The sequence below is a fragment of the Lichenostomus cassidix genome, chromosome 2 (genome assembly GCF_008360975.1).
Source record: "Lichenostomus cassidix isolate B80296 chromosome 2, HeHo_3.0, whole genome shotgun sequence".
NCBI classification, from domain to species: Eukaryota; Metazoa; Chordata; class Aves; order Passeriformes; family Meliphagidae; genus Lichenostomus; species Lichenostomus cassidix.
Window position 1 is genome coordinate 46,834,654 of NC_139482.1, and position 17,131 is coordinate 46,851,784.

Genomic DNA, 17,131 nt, shown 5'->3' on the forward strand with positions numbered 1-17,131 from the left:
ATCATAGTTTCCAGTAATAGGTCACAATATGTTTGCAGATTTTATTAACTTGCATGAAATAAGATAAATCTTATTTAGCTTTCAGAGTGTATGCACCATGCAAATGCCAACCTATCTGGGTTTAAAAACAATCAAAAGCTACAAAAAAATAAAGGAAGATAATTAGTTTTAGCTCTGATTCAATGCACAGCAGCAAGCCCCCTGTATATCAGAACGAGGCAGGAGGAATGATGCAGAGGCAGGGAAGAACAGCCTTGGAGAACAAAACAAAAAAAGGGAAAAATAAAGAGAAGAGGAAACTTCTTAAGCTATTATTGCCTCTGCAGTCTTCTTATCTGGAACTGAGTACAAGAAATAATTGAATTACAGTGCAATAATTACTGGCCTAATGAGGGCAGACAGGCAATTGCAATATTCGCAGAGTTTTCTTCCTTCCCTTTCCTGAAAATACTTAAAATAATTGGTAAACAAAGTGGGTTATTTATAAATACAGACAGAGTATACATCCCAAGCCAGTACAGCTAAGCAGGGAGAATGTAAAAATTTATTTGCCTGGGATTGAGAGACATTTAAAGGAAGAGCTTTCCTTGAGGAAACAGCGCTGTATACTATCACAGATAACTTCACAGCTCGCTGTTAAGCAACCAAGCTGCTTTAAAATTTGACTTGGAGATGCTGAATATATAGTTTTAACTCCTAATGAGGTTTTAAGTGGCTCAGTAATTTATTTCCTTCCCAGGGGCTAATGATCATGTCAGAAGGGAAAGGGCAGCTATCAGCCTTGACATTTTGGTGATCCCCATCAGGACTGGAAGAGTTATTATCACCTTGTTTTCCACAAGGCAGTGAGCTCTCCTGGTGGCAACAGCACAGTGGGCATTTTTCCCTTATTCATGGTATAGCAGCCTGTGTTACTCCTAGCCAGGGCTAAACACTGCAGGAAGGATGATAAAGAAGTAGCCTGTGCCTGGGGAAGCTTGTCAGGCAATCTCAGGAAGATGAGGATCTCCCACCGAAAGCCAAAGCTGTGCCAGCTCATTAGCGCGCTATGGGGAAAACATCTCCTAATGACATGGGATGCAGCTACTTGCTGCCTTTTTTAAGCCTCAGGTGTTCTAACTCAGCACAGGTCAGCTCTAATCAATGTGGGTTTTAAGCCTCAGCTGCCAGCTGCTTTTCAGCAGAGCCTCTCAGAGCAAAGCTGGGAATGGTTTGCAAAGGCTTCCATTTCTGCTTTTTCAGACCAGGCTGAAATCAGGAGGAAGTAAATATTTCATTTCATTTCAGTTACTTTATGCCCATGTAGCTGGTGCTTTGCTGAGGCACAGTCTGTTGTGCCAAGCAGCAGAGTTTGTAGCCTTGTGTGGCTGCAGAGCTCTAGTTTAGTTTATCTGTTAGAATTGCTCATTGAGTGAGATGAGACTAAACCTTAACAATTTCCATGATGAAGCCAATACTAGAAGTCAGTCTGACTGCAAGTTGGGAAGCACTGTGGAAAAGTTACTATTTAAGCATACTTATGATGATGAAGTACAGACAAGTTCTTGCTCTTTTGGGGTATTTCTTGACTCAGTAAAGATGAGCTGTGTGGGCTACCACAGGATCATAGACTGGTTTGGGTTGGAAGGGACCTAAAAGCTCATGTAGTTCCACCCCCCTGTCGTGGGCAGGGACACCTTTCACTAGACCTGGCTACTCAAAGCCCATCCAACCCAGCTTTGAACATTGCCAGGAATGGGGCATCCACAGCTTTTCTGGGCAACCTCACACATGTGGTAAGGCAAAGGAAAGAACGAATCCCATTGTGCTGACCTGTGATGACTGCGTGCTCCAAAGATGTGTGGCTGTGTATGGTCAGATCTGTGAGTGGACTTTGAAGGTGAATCTGGAAACAAAAGCCAGCTGCCTAGGGCAAGAGCTTGCAGAAAGGTGACTATTTAGATTTAAAATACACCATATTATCTTTATTTTCTTCTCCTCTTTCTTCTTCCCTATTACTTATGTCTTCTGTTTATATCCATTTTTCAGGAAATGTCCAGTATGAAAAGTCACTACAGTTCCTGTCTTACAATAAGGCAGCCCTGGTGGGAACAGTGTTAGCTACAGGCAAAGAAAAATGTGGACCCCTGATTTCCATAGGTAAGGTAGGCTTTCTCTATGCTGAGTTGTTTGTCAGAGCCCTGTGTTTCAACCAATCCTGAAAGAAAATCTCTGGCTCGGTGAAGATTAGATCACAGTAAAGGCTTGTCACACCTGTTGTCCAATTATATCAGTCTGTAAAAACAGCTCCAAATTAATAAAAATAGCAGTGTTCTGTTGTGTGACTAATGTCAGTGCCTTGGTGTGATAACTTAGTTTTTGTAACAGTTAAGACTACAACACCTTGGTAACAGATACGAAACTCAGAGTCAAGCCCACCATAACTCTTGTCTTAGTGAGTTTTTGAAATGGACTTTGCCAAATGTCTTTTTCACCCTGCAGTCAAAGCTAGGAGGAGGTATAACATTTTTCCTGCTCTATTATCACAGCCATTTAAAAGTTTTAATTTATTTCTTGCAATCTACCTGTCCCCCTGCTCCCACTGCCTTTTGTAGCTGCAGCATAGAGCACATTTTCCAGAGGACAGGGCCAACTGCATTGCTTGGCTTAAAGGACACTGCTGACAATCCCAGCTCCTGTAACTCTGTAGGTCATGTTGCTGAGGTCAAGCAGCCTTCTAAGAGGTCTTAGAAACCAGGCAAATGGGACATCTGAAGGGGCCCTCTTCCAGCCAAAGACACACAAGCATGCATGCAGGACCATCAGGCCAGTAAAGCCAATGGGGCTAAGCACACCCTGCAAGATAAAAAGCTGCTTGGAAGCTTTAATGGATGGAGAGGGAGGTCTCAACACAGGCAAGGTCTTCCAGCTTATTCAGCTGCACTGCATGGTTTTGAATGGCTTCATGAAGAATGGCACAGGAAGGGAAGGGTGGTGCATAGGGTGACCTTTTGTGTTGTACAGAAAATTAACCACTGCCACAGAACCAGACCAAAGTCCTCCTTGTTTGGATTTCTTCCCCTCACACTCTGCACTATGGTTTGATGTGAGCAGAATCCTGCACAAACATAGCTGAAGGCTCAACTTGGCTACTTAGGCATGGGGTTGTAGCACACCAACTTCCAGGTGTATATTCCATTTTTAATTGCCTCTGCATTCCTCCTTTGTACTCTGGAGTTTGTCATGCTGCAGGAGACTGTCTTGCAGTGTCTGTGCTCCATTCTGTTGCATGTCACCTCATCTAAAGTTAAACCCCAAAATAAAATATGTGTTACCCTATCTGGTGAGCACTAAGTATTGAATAGGGTGTTTAGCTGAAGTTAGATGCCACAATTCATTCTGACATAGCAAAGGACAAAAGGGATAATAGGATAAGAAGCCCTTAGCTAAGGGCTTTTTACCTAAGAAACCTTATGGCACATAATTTTATCGTGTTAATATATAATCTAAGAGTCAGGTGGCCAAGATTTCACAGTCCAGAAATACAACCATCATGAGAAAGCATTCAAATGCAATATATGTCCATGCCAAAAGCCATTACAGTACAGTGACGTTTAATTTTCACATGCATACAGAAATTCCTTTCTATGGATAGTCTTGAAAAACTGGTGAGCTGGCAGAAGAGCGTACTGAATGAAGAAAATATTTGCTTTGACTCATGCAGGATAAATGCAGTGTCTGAATGGTGCTTCTCAAAACAAATTGCTCTCCCAATTTTCTATTCTGCCCAGCTTGACTTTACGGGATTGTCTGTATGTTGTATATGTTCTAGGGGCAAGGGGATAGCCTGGGACAGATCAGGCAAGTCACAGCTCTGTGACTTCAGGCATTTTATTTTATTCCCTAGTTTTTCAGTTGTAAAAAAAGCTTAATGGCACTTCCATTGTAACAAAGGTGCTATGAGGAAAGATTTCTGTGATGTTCCTGAAGCATTTAGATTAGAAGGACTGGGGAAATGACCTCAGCAAATGACTTGCAATTCTACATGGTTAGTTTTCATTTTTCAGACCTGCTCCTTTTGGATCATGCAGAGCAAGTGCCTCTGAGCTTTTGTTTATGTGACTTGGGATCATGAGAAGTCTCCAGGAAAATATCTTCACTGGTATTTTCCCAAAGTGTCCTATCCTGGAAATACAGGAGATGCATGTAATATGTCTAAATCTTGCTGTTAGAAGAGAGAAGAGATGAAATGCTCTGTGTGATGCTCTACCCCTCTGGGTATATTCAGAGATTCATCATCCCTTGCTTCATTTGCCTCAGCCTTCATTTGCCCTGCTTGCCACAGCCTGAGAGAGAACCTTCTTAAGGTTTTATGTATGGTGGGAAGACTCATGAGCCATACAGTCCTTGGCCCCACTCAAAAGCACTTATGCTCAAATCTTTCAGGAAGTTTACTTTCATTATTATCCATTACTGTAAAATTATTTATTAAATGAAGAGATCAAAACCCTGATATCTTGCTAACAGAGAGACACTGAGGCATCTCTCTTCTCCAGTGTTCCCAGCCTTGGAATCATTAGGCAGTAGGCTGGGCACAGAAGTGAAGAGACAAAGCTCCAAGTGGTTTTTTAATGTCTTCATTAAAAATGAATGTATTTTATGAGCATTCTCTTCTAATGTGTAATTGCACTTTGCTATGAAATCCCAAGTTCTTGGCAATGTGATCCCGCTGGAGTATCATTCAGCAAATAACACAAAAGCACAGGCTTTGACTGGACTTTCTAGGACTGTACAACTTATACTTTGTAGGAATCCTCACTAATATTTTAGGGAATAATAATTAAAAAACTCCAAAACAACAACAACAAACAAAAAAATCCCAAGCTATTCCTCAAGAAGAGCCTTCAAAAACATTTCATCTGGCCTTTATGAAGTAGATAACCAGGATCAGTCTTCTGTATGGCTGCTGATAGGAGAAATCTCATGATTACAAGAATAGGACTTCTTCCATTAGCGGGGACTGTCCCTGTGTAGAGCTTCTGTATTCTCTCAGCTGGATGCACTGACTGTATGTTTAGTCTCCTCTCAGTCTGACAGGTCACCAGTCTCCCAAAGGCCAAGATTCTAAGCTACATGGCTCAAGAAACAAGGTGCTGAACAAAGAATAGCAGCTCTCTGGACTCACTCCTTGATTTGCAGGCACAGCATCATTTGCCAAGTCAGCTCTGAGTGCATCTACTCCCTGCAAAAATATTGAAGCTCCTGCTCAGACGACTGCTAAGATTAAATGGAGCGTGGCTGATAGCCCTGAGACCTCAGAAGAGCGTGATCTGTTTTATCCCCATCACAATTTTCATTATGAAACAACATTTCAGGGAGCAAAATTAATTTGAAGTGGTAGTTCAATTTGATTAGCTTCAACTAGCTTAGCAAGCTGGAGGTGGGGGTGTGTTAAAATGGAACACACAAAGTTTTTGTTTACAGTTTGGCATGAGGCAAAAATAATGGTAACAGTTCTTCATTGGGAATCCAAATCAGGCATTTAAACTTGTGTGCATCTCATTTGTCTCTGTTCTGAGTTCTGATTTATTTTCCCTTCCCCTAGTCCTTTCCTGACATTTTTAAGCATTAAATGTTAATGTAATTAAACACTAATGTGACTGCAGCCTCTAAGAAACACAGCACGCACTTTTGTCATACTCAAAAAGTCTCAGAGTAGTGTGGGAGTTTCTTCTTTTCCTTCAGTTTCTTCAAGTTTTGGAACCTCTGTTTCCAAAAGTGATGCCAGGAACCAGTACATGTGGCCCCAGCACATGATGGGAGTGTGGCTGTGGAATAAACTGAGGACATTTTAAACTTGAACACCTGACCAGAGTGTTATGTCATATCATGTGCACTGAGCGCTCGGCTCTCTTATTAATGCAACTAGTCATAATAAATACAATAAAAAAATTAAAACTATTTATTTTAGATGCTAACAAATACAATGACCCCAAGTCAGCAAGGACTATTTCATCCAGTACCGGGCAGAACTATAATGTGACTTTAGTGTTTGATACCTTTCTTCTGAGGGATGGCAGATCCCACTTACTGTGGCAGATGGAGATCCTTTTGCTTCTCTTCTGGGCCATGCTCTCTGATAAAGAAAGGGTTTCTTTCCTGATGCACAAGTGCATCACACATCATGGTATTTTTGTTTGGTCCTTAACAGAAGTAAGTTACGGGAAAACATTCCTGTTGTCAATTATGGTAACTTCTACAAAGAAGTTGGCTGAAGTTAAACCTTCCTATAATTGCTAGAACTTCTAAGCACACATCCTCTTCACATAGTAATCATAGCAACAAAAAGCCCTCCAACTTTTTAGTAAGGAAATGTTCTATTGTTTCAATTTGCTGTAATTAAAGCCTGCTCTTTGCATTAGAAAATCAAATTCCATTTTCAAGATGAATAATTCCCTTGAGTTCTCTTTGCTTCCATTGTTCTGAAGCAATCGAACTTCTGCCTATTTGGCTGAGGAAGCCCTGCAGTTTTTTTCTCCCTTAAAATTAACCCCATATAACATGCAGAGTGACAGCAGAATAAAAGCTCTGTGATGTTGCTGGCTGAAAGGTGCCTTGTTTCTCCTTTCCCAGAGAAGGTGCCTCTCTTCCCAGAGAAAGTGACTCCCTTGGCTAGAGAGTCTCTCTGCTGGACCATTTCAACTTAGTTTTGGTTCAGGACCTGTGGATTTTACTCTTACAGTATTAACAAACCACTATATCCATTCATGCAGAATCAGAAACAATTTTAATTACTTGAGAGCAGATGGTTGAGGATTTTTTGCTTCTTTTTTCTTTTTTTCATCCAGCTGAGATCCCATATATTCTTTTACTATAAAAAAAACCCCAAACTGTACAGCTGTAAGCCACTTTATAGTTTAAAATGGGATGGCTATCCCCACAGATCTGCAAAGAATGGATATGAAACTACCAATGCCATACAACACCTCCTCTATTCCCTTCCTCTCTCTGTCACAGCTGTGCTCTCTGCAGCTTACCAAATCCTCCCCCAGCTCCTATTTACCAGAGCAACAAGTCCAAGACCACCATTTTCTACAAAGCTGCAGCATAATTTAGGTTGAAAGGGAGATCATCTAGTCTGACCTCCTCATCAAAGTTACTTGGGACCACATATAGCTGTGCTTCAAATACCTCCAAGGATGGTGATTCCTCAGCTTCTCTAGACCCCTACCCTTGGGCTGCACCACTGTCATGGGGATACTTGCAGGGCAAAGATCACTCAAAATTTTCTGCTGAAATTAAATACATTTCAAGAGTTTAATGTTATTAAAATTAGTTTTATTACTCTTAATAGCCAGGCCATGTTTAAGAGTAATGGATTTTCTCCTCTTGTATCCAGGCATAAGGGACTCTCCTCCATCTCAGCAATCTGAGCACTGGATTTGAATCTTAACACAGCTTTAATGCTTTCAAGGCACAGGCAAGAGTCTCTTGTTTGTCATGGTGAGCAAAAACCCTACAGCAGTGAGCTGGCAGAGCCTTATGAGCAGAGCTGTGAAGAGGAGATAAAAGTGTGATCATGCTGGGGTGCCCAGAGAAACCCTTGTGCTATCCCATGCTTCCTGACCCAGCTCAGGCTTTGCTGCTTCTCCTCTGTCACTGCTAGCTCCAGGTAATTATCAGCTCTAAAGATCAGGGGTGGATGCCAAGAAAAAGGTGTGTTGGTGGCAAAGAAGGTGGGAAGCAAAGAAAATGGTTTCTCCTGGATAATTTGCTCCTCAATATTAAATGGGCTTGACTGATAAGTCTCTTGTGGTGACATCATATGAGTCAAGGAGCTGTAAAATGAAGTCACAGGTAACTTGGAAGATAGTATGGAGAATGTCAGATATCTTATCTGTGAGCAGCCCCTCTGCTTTGTCCAGAGATTAAAATATGTGAGCATTAAATATCTGACCCTGCAAAGTCACAAAATATAATGAGTGAAGCCCCTTACAGCTGGTTCCTTTAACCATGTAAATCAGTCAAATATTAAAGGTTTTTCAACCCTTTTAATAGGAAAAAAATTCCTGCAGTTTGGGGTTTGTTTTTGTTTGTTTTTAACAATGAGCTTAGAACAATTGTTTGATATCACAAATGACCAAAACTTTTAGCAAGAGCGACTACGCTAATCAAGGAATTTTTGTTCGGATATTCTGATTTTCTAAGTTTTTTAAAGTTCAATTTAACACTTAAAATCAAGATTATAGCTGACTTTTTATTGCTAATTCCAGCTCTGGAATTTGAAACTACTTGATGCAACCTTTTTAAACATTTTGATTTAAAAATATGGCTTAGAGGAATCACTGTGAAATTCCTGAATCATGTGAAAGAGACCTGTCTTGGCCTTTTTATACCCAGATGCTGGTTTTTTTTGTTGTCTGAATGGGTGGGTTGTTTTTGGTTTTGGAGTGGGGTTTTTTTGTTTCTTTTTGTTTGGTTTTTTGGGTTTTGGTGGGGGTTTCTTGGTTTGTTTGTTTGTGGGGTTTGTTTGTGGGGTTTTTTTTGGTTTTTTTTTTGGTTGTGGGTTTTTTTGGTTGTGTTTTTTCCCCATTTGGTTTATACAAAGTCCAATTCTTGTCCTGCCTTTTTGTTTTCATGCACCACGCCTGGCCTGATCTCCTGGGAATCTCTAACCCTTCCTGAAATCCAAGGGGAAGAATGTCCCTGCTGCTGCTGAGGGACTTGCAAACACTACAGAGAATGTGTCTCTGGTGTCTACTTTGGCTTATGATCCTGCAGTGAGCTGGTGGAATGTTTTTGCTGGGCAGTGCCCCCAACATTGTCCCTGCCACAGCCTCCACCCAGCAAACCCAAATGAAATTCAGAGTTTAACGAAGGACAAAACACAGTGCCTTCCTGATGAGAAGGATTTCTTCTCTAACAGTGTTTCTTTCATGACTTATTCTTGTGATACAGAGTTATCATTGTGCCTTAAACAATGACCATCTTAAATCCAAAGGGAATCTGCAAGTTTGTGTTGCCTTATCTGAAAGTATTGAGAACAAGAGAATACAGACAGAGCAAAACTGCTTCCCCATTTCTTTTCAATCTATCGCAAAGGTGGTGAGAACCCTCGAGTGTTTTTCTTGGGAAGAAACAGCTCTTTCAGAACCAGATGGTGTCAAGATTGATTGATGTGAATGCAATTTAGTGTCCTTGCCAACTGCTGGCGTGCATGGCTGCCTGTCTCAAGCAGCCCCTGTGAAGGCCACGTGCTGATACCCTCTGCCACAGTGAGCAATCCTCCACTCCCCAGCCAGGCATAATCACACTGGAGAGGGTTGGATTCAATGAGGGCAGTGCAGAAGGCAGATCCTCATGCACAGCATGCAAATGCCAGGCTCAGATCCAAAGACCTCACAGAGCTGGGCCAGCAGCCATTAGAAACCTGCAAACCCTGACTGGTATGATAGATAATTACTGTATTGAAGTTTTCTAAAATAAATGGAGACCACTCTTGGTTCTCGTTTAACCTGCCTTTCTAAAACCCTACTGTCCTGTGCTGGTAGGAGTAACAATGTCAAGCAGTGAAATGCAATGTAAAAAGCTGCAGGGGAAAAAAATAAATAGTAGGAGTGATGCCTTGTTTTGGTGAAACTCATCTCCCTATCCCTGTGCAGCATGGAGGTGACAGTGCACATAACAACTACTTGCTTAGTTTGGGTAGGTCATACCTGGCAAATCTAATGGTCTGAGAGGTGAGTTGTATGTGGGCAGCTTTGTGACTTTGCTAAGGCATGCTGGATGTCAGGCAGACCAAGGGAATTTGCATAGGTACCTAACACTGAAGCCCAAGGCACCAGCCCACAGAACATCACCATCACCATGCAGTCAGCCCTACACTAAGTGTGGAGTGAGTTCTCATCCAGTTTGGGATGGCAGTATGGTACATAAACTGAAGGAGCAGTAGTTGTCTTCCCAAAGGTGTTTGATTACCACAGTTTGCAGGTGTGCATGCATGAGAAACCATCAGTCAGCATCAGGCACTTTTGGGATGAGCCTTAGTCAGCTTGAGTCATTCATCCAACCATTTTCCTGAGTCTGACCCCACTGAGTATCCTGTCTTCCTTCTGTCCTGTCTTAGGAGTCATGCTGCTGGGTGACCAGCATTCCCTGATGTCACTTGGTAGGTATCAGGATAGGGATGCCCAGCACCTCACGGTGTCAGGTGAAAAGTACATCCCCTGAGTCATGGGAGGAGCACCCTAAGTCCCAAAACTGCAACTGCATAGGTTAAAGAAGACATGCTCCATGACCAACATAGGGAGAATGTGGCTATGTGGCTTGTTTACTGGCTGGCAAGAATGTGCGTGTGTGTGACATGGCTACACATGGTGTGAAATCAGAATTAATCAGCTGCATGCTTCGGGACACTTGGGAGAAGGATTAAAACCTGATTTCAGGATACATAGTGAGATTACTTTTGAAGCAGGAGGTGCTGGAGACACTCCTGAACCACAGCAAAGTCAGAGAATCCATCACAGGAAAAACAGACATCCCACAGTACTCAGAACATTGTTTGCATAGAAATTACAGCCAACCAATATGTGCTGTGTTGTTTTTGTGGTGAGTCATGGTGGTGAGAACACACCAGGTGAGCAGGAATGAGCAGCCTGCAGAGTGTGGGGAACTCGTGCTCTGACGTAATGCAAAAGCTTGCGTAACACAGAGACAGCGTTTTTTCCTCATGTCTCTTCAAACTTTGGAAAAGTCTCTCCAAAGCACATGTTATTTGGCTAGAACAAGGTTTGGAGCTGTGGGTGTGAGCTCAGCCAAAGCTTCACACACAGCAAAAAGAGCACTCCAACATCTTATGTACTTTAAGCCCTTATTTAGGCAGCAAACTCCTCATCCCAGGCAATGCAAGCTTTATTCCTGTCCCACAGTACTTCATAGTTCCTGTGTTTCCAATTATTAGAGTACATATTACTTGGCATAAGCAAGGACTAGGATCTAGCTCTAAAACAGTAAGCACTTCAGGGCTGTGGGGTTTGTTTTGGGAGAACCATTTGGTTTTTGCAACTTGTACAACATCTGGCTGCAATTCACCAATACTTTTGGCATGGTGGCTCTAAGCATCGTGTTCGTGGCTGCAGCTGGGTCAATGCATAGTTATCTTCCTAATTATGGTGCTGGGATTCATGAGATAAGCTAGAAACAGACTGTGATCTCTACTTTATGGGCCACTCTGCTGACTCCTATTTACGTTTTTGAGCCATTTCTGCCCCATCTGTGGCTCAGGTATTCTCAGTTTGAATGGGTGACGTTGATTTCTCCTCCCTAAGTCTCTACCAAAACTCATCTTGTCACTTTTGGAATGTCCCTCTGACCTGTGGAGACTGTTTTGAATTTTGATCCTAACCACCCAAGTCCTTACAGGCTTTCTGACTCCACCCACAAGCTTTGTAAGCATATGCTCTTCCACACCCCTTGTCATTAATCAGCTGTTTATGTCTTATCCTTCAAGTCAGTCATCCCATCAAAGAAAAAAGTGAATTTGGTAAAGCCGTGCTGGTGGGGTTTTTGAACACGTAATTGTCTTCCAAGAACTTAAAATACTTATTTGTGCCAGGGGCTTTCCAGGGATCAAGGCTAGGTTTAATGGGTCCTTCATTTTTACTTTTAATTAGCTCAGTGCTGTTCAATTTCAGGTGCTCAGGGACTTGTTTTTCCTCCACTGGTCCAGTATTGCTCAGATGCTCAGCTGCCCACTCCCCACATGCTGCTGACCTGAGCTTGCCTCTCTCCTCCAAGCAGCCATCCTACAGGACCTGGTGTTAAAGGAAGACCTCTGTACTGTCCTGCTTTTCTTCCTCCTTTATGCTTTCATTTCAGTAAACCTGACTCTCAGATGGGGAATCACACAAGTCAATTCCACCAACAGTGCAGGTCCTCCTGCTTGTTTAAATTAGCAGAGCAGCCTGTTCAATAATTCTGGGTATTTTCCTTTGTCTTCATGGGAATTGGATCAAACCTTCGCAGAAGGTGTTGTAATAACTAGGCAACTTGTGCTGCTTGTCAGGGAGGCTCCTCAGACAAGTTCAAAGTCTGCTGGGAGTGGTTGAAGCCATTAAACCATTTTAATTGTTGGTGCAGGACTTGAGAAGTGAGAGACATATTTTCTTAGGAGAGTATTGCAGAGATGCTCATTTACGCAATGTGCTATGTTTTGTGTGAAAAGTCTTAAACAAAACATTTTCTGTTTCATAAACCAATGACCTGATCCTCAACAGAGCTCTGGCATTTTACAAGGGCCCTCTCCTCTGCAGATCTCCTCTAGGAATCTGGGGCTAAGGGAAAGTTTGACTCTATTTTATGGTTTATTTTCTCCTTAGCAAACAGAAGTTTATGCATGAAGGGGAAAAGAGAGGAAGCAAACTTGGCACAAGCAAACCACAGAGAGACCTGACTGACCTCTTCTTATATCTGAAAAAATTAGGAGAACTAAGAGTCCAGATTTTGCCTATAATTTCAGGGTCTGAAACACAACCATTCATGAAGTAGAGATTAACCTCTTAAGTTTTTATAACAAAAAAATCCCCCACCAAATCCAAAAAACAAACCAAAAGTTAACCCCCCAAACAGCAGAAGTTATAAGTAATACATGTCTGTGCAGAATTGCATTGGCTGCTACAGTAACTGCAGAACTTTAACTTTTTTTAACTGAGTTAAAAAGCCGTATGCGTGAGTTAACTTAATGGCCATTGAACCCTTGGAAAAGTAAATGGTAAACATGAAATGGGTTTTTTAAACATTTTTCTAAAATTTGTCAACAAGAAAACTAATTATGGTAACCTGGTAACTACAAGTAAAGGATAAAATTACAAATAATGCAAAATAATAATTAATTCAGTTGAGAGGCTGGCGGTCCGACTGTTGATGACCAAAGTGCTGTGTGAAGTGCTGAAAGCTTCTGAACAACCTGAACAACCCTTTCCAGCATATTGGCTTTCCTTTCCTCTTCTCCTGCTTGGCTCTCAAGGTCCCTAAAATCTGATTACCTATATTGCTTTCACAAAAATCCACTTGATGCTTGCCTTTGGGTGGAACCACAGAAAGCTTGCCCTGGGTGAGAGCTTAGACACTTGGCTCACAAGTCACCAATTCTGACTCTCCCCTGTGCCAGAGTCACACAGTAGTGATTTGTGGGTGTTTTCACTAGAGGCTTGATGGATTAGGCCTCAAAACAAAACATGAGTTGGTACACAGCTCCACTGCATTCCTGTGTTTCTCATCTGGGAATTTCAGAAGATACCACCACTGGAGGCCTGGAGCTGGCAAACTTCTGTGAGTGTGGCCTCATTGAGTCTGCCTGGTGTAAGGAAGGACTAGATTTTTTAATTCCTTTCCATCCTTGTGACCTAAGGGGCATCTGAGTAATTGTCACCTCAGATGTGGGGCATGAGAATAAAATTCCCCCTGCTCTCTACATAAACTGGAAAATGCATCCCCTGCTCTTCTGGAGAAATGTCTTCTCTAACTTGGATTCCTCTTTTTTCCCTCTAGGATAAGCTGTCCTACAGTGCAGTGGTGAGCCAGCGGTTGAGATCTCCTCTGGGAGGAGAGGTCTGGGTTTCAGACTCAACCCCAACCCAAAAGAAACCCTAATCAAGGTATGAGGATGACTCACTTCTGCTCACCCTTCTGACTGTATTTCTCTGTAGGATGTGACACTTGTAACCTGGCAACACAGCACTGGTGACATCATTTTTTTCCAACAAGTTTGGCAGCTATATAGAATGCCTTACAGGAAAAAGAGCTCACATCATAGACATTGGATTCCTAAGGAAAAACTCATGTGATTGTGTGCTCTGCTACTCTGCCCCTCATCACTTCCCCAGGGATTTTATTAGAGTGTGGGCTAATTTGAAGCAAGTTTGACAAAGATTAAATGTCTCAAAAATACAAAGTTTATAAAAGAGCCACAAATATTGATGGCCATGTAGAACAGAGATATCCAGATTAGTGACCCCACTGAGACACTAATGGAGACTCGATGTTATTAATAAAGGTCAGAAAATCAACAAAGGGAAGAGCCAACAGGAATCAGACTTTGTAAGTCCCACCTCTCATGAAATTGCTAACTCCTACTTGTTATTACTTGTCTTAATGAAAAGACTGCCTGTCTTCTGCCTCAGGCATCTGTTACAAGTATTACTGAAGATGTCCTTGCAGAAAGAAAACAATTACTTTAATAGCTCTCTTAAATAAGAATATACTCACTGTAGTTAATCAGCTGCCTTTTCAAGCCCTTGCCCGCTAAGAGCCCAGTGCAGCAGGTCTGAAAACACAGGCTCTAAAAGCACAATTGTCAAGGCCCCCAAGGCTCTGTGAGAGCTGGAAAGGTGCTTCTATCACATGGTGGGCTGGTAGGAGCTGCAGTTGCTGGCTCAAGACTGAAGGCAAACTGTGTTTTTCTGTGGAGCAACATCTGGCTTCTTCTATCCCTCAACTTAAAACTGAGTTTATTTGTTTAGAGCCTCTGCAGTGTAGATGGGGGATGTTGAAAAGCATAAAAATAGATAAATAGATTCTTTTAAGGCCATCTTAAAATGCTAAGAAGTTACCTTTAAAATCTATTTGCCTGTAGGCTGATTCTTCACATGAATGGTGCCAAAAGACATCACTCACCAGTACCTGCTCCCACTCCATCGGGTTCAAGCACTTCCATATAATCCTTAAACATTGCATTTATAAGTCTTAAGTACTGCAGAGTCTCCTTCCAATGTAAAAAGTTTGGTTTTGTTCTTTCCTCTTTGAAGAACTTGTGCAAGAAAGAGGAGTTTGAGACCTCCAGAGCTGGCAAGCAGGTGACACAACCCTACCCCTGTGTTTTTCGTGTGGCCAGCTGCTTGCCCTGCTGCCACTCAGATGTCCAGAAACCTGTCTCACTACCTGTTTAGGCAGCAGGATGTGAGATGTTCAGTCAAGGAGGGCTGTAGAAAGTAGCAAAGCAAGTCCAAGATCAACAAATGGCCACTGTGCAATGATAAAACCATTGTTCCCTATGTCCTTGCTTTGTAACACTCTCCAGTGAAACACAAAAAGACTCTGTGTGAGGCGTGATGGCTGCTCCCAAGGGCCTTTTGAGGGTGTCCCACCACACCTCTCTCTGCTGGAGCCTGCCTGGTCCTTGAAGGTCCTCCCCAGATTCACACCCTCAGAGCAGTGAAACTCTATTTTGCTGTCGCTGAGAGGTTTCTAAGCCAGCCCTGGCCAGCAGCCAGCTGCTCAGTAGGCAACAAGCCGTGGATCCTGAGGAATAAGCCACCCACGGTGTCTCAGAGCCCTCTAAACCTGTTGGGGCTGATGGAGATTCAGGAATCCTGGATTCATGGCCCCTTGCCAGGATAGGTGCCAAGCAGACCAGGGAGGCTACCTGCCAGCCAGTGATCACCAGGAGATCATGATCAATCAATCTCTTCTTGAATAAATTTAGAGACACTGAGCTCAAGATTGAATCAAAGATAAAATCTAATATCTACCTAGGTTTCACAAGATTTAATTTCTGTTGCCTACACTGGCTGTCAATAATTTTGCCATTGTTTCTTCAATAATTTACTGACTGAACCTCATTTTTACCCTTCTCAAGTTAATGGATTGCCTAACACTGATGTCAGGCCAATAGATTAATCTTTTTGTTTGTTCGGTTTTTGTTTAACTGTGTAAGATATAAACCAACCGTCTACCTTTTCACATCTTTTGGTGCATTCCTGAAATGTGACAAAGGTTGACTCAGACCTCAGTAAGCTTCCTATAACTGTTAACAAAAAAAAAAAAAAAGCAGGTAAAGGGCTAATGGAATGATAATCCTGTCATTCTCCCCTCTTTCACATCAGTGTGAGGCCATACTCAGGAAAAGGTGATGGGACACTTGTTGCATCCCTCTGAACTCTGCTTCCTCAGCTGCATCTAGTCTCACTGGTTATTTTGGTGCTGCAGATCCAAGAAATGTTGATTAGTTGCTGTCAACAGAAAGTGCTGGACCAGAGGAACATCTGTTATTTTCTTTCTGCAGATGCTCCTGCCTCTTCTTCTGAAACACAGAAAACCTGCAACATAGATGATGCCTCAGATGGATTTTGGTGCTTTTGCAGCTTCAAAACTTATTTAATGAGCCTGGATCAATTCAAAACAACCTGCTGTAGCAAGCAAAAGAGTGTGCTCTCCATTGAGATAACATCTTGTGGAGCTATTACTGTAATAATACTCCCTCGCAAAGAATACTCATTTCAATGGTTAATTGTTTCCAGCTCTGTGCTGGTATCATCCCGGCAGGAATAGGCCCAGCACGACTTCTGCTGCATTGGCTGCTGTTATCGCAGTGCACAGAGCACTCTCCAGCAGACGTGGAAGCATTTAATCACCTAAGCGAGCACTTTCTCCACTCCAGCAGTCAGCAGAGAGCCAATGCCCTAATGCAGCCAGTGCCATTCCCGTAATGATAATTTGCTAACTCTACTGCTCAGGCGAACAGAAGGGAAATGTGCGATGCGCAGCACAGTACCCAGAGCCAGTGTTAAAGCACCAGTGCCCCTGTGCAGTCTGAAAGCCTGGTAAAGCCTGGTGCAGCCTGAACTCCCTTAAGCACGTCACATTCTCCTTCACCAAGAAGATGAATAAATTCAACTTTTTATTTCAGGTGGACCCAAATAATTTCCATTAGCTTGCCATGAAAAATACATGTGTAAGCTGCTATTGCAAGTGGCTTCATTTTCATTAGAGGGCCACCCAAGAATCATAATGTTGAAAATATACATGTACCATATTCTGTCCAGCTAAAATAAAAATAAATAAATAAATAAATAAATACGTATGCTGTTGGCACCAGGCAGCATCAGGGTCCATAGCTGGCATCTGCACTCATATGTTGCTGTTTCTTTCAATTCCCCCTTCCTTCCAATTACACCCACCGATTGCATTTCGATTCATTGACACTGCAGTCACTCCTGTGTGGGCACAGTCAAGCTAGTTTCAAATGAGCTAATTTGGCTCAAGATAGCATTTAACTTTGGCTACAAAATAGCATTTAACTTTGGCTACAAAATAGCATTGCAGACAGTGCAGCATGGGCCTGGATGCAGTCGAAACTGGGTAAATATTTCAGTGG

The 17,131-nt window shown here is 42.4% G+C and overlaps 1 long non-coding RNA gene across 2 annotated transcripts; it reads left to right on the plus strand.

The window, feature by feature from the left end:
* Positions 1 to 636: 636 nt before the first annotated feature.
* Positions 637 to 16,929, plus strand: LOC146441313 (uncharacterized). 2 transcript variants are annotated; one of them, XR_014849853.1, is made up of 4 exons: positions 637 to 1,264; positions 2,029 to 2,139; positions 13,528 to 13,634; positions 16,040 to 16,929. It is a non-coding gene; the product is annotated as an uncharacterized LOC146441313 (long non-coding RNA). The 2 variants fall into 2 exon arrangements; XR_014849852.1 differs by lacking the exons at positions 13,528 to 13,634; positions 16,040 to 16,929 and adding an exon at positions 7,379 to 8,379 and having other exon boundaries at positions 642 to 1,264.
* Positions 16,930 to 17,131: the final 202 nt, after the last annotated feature.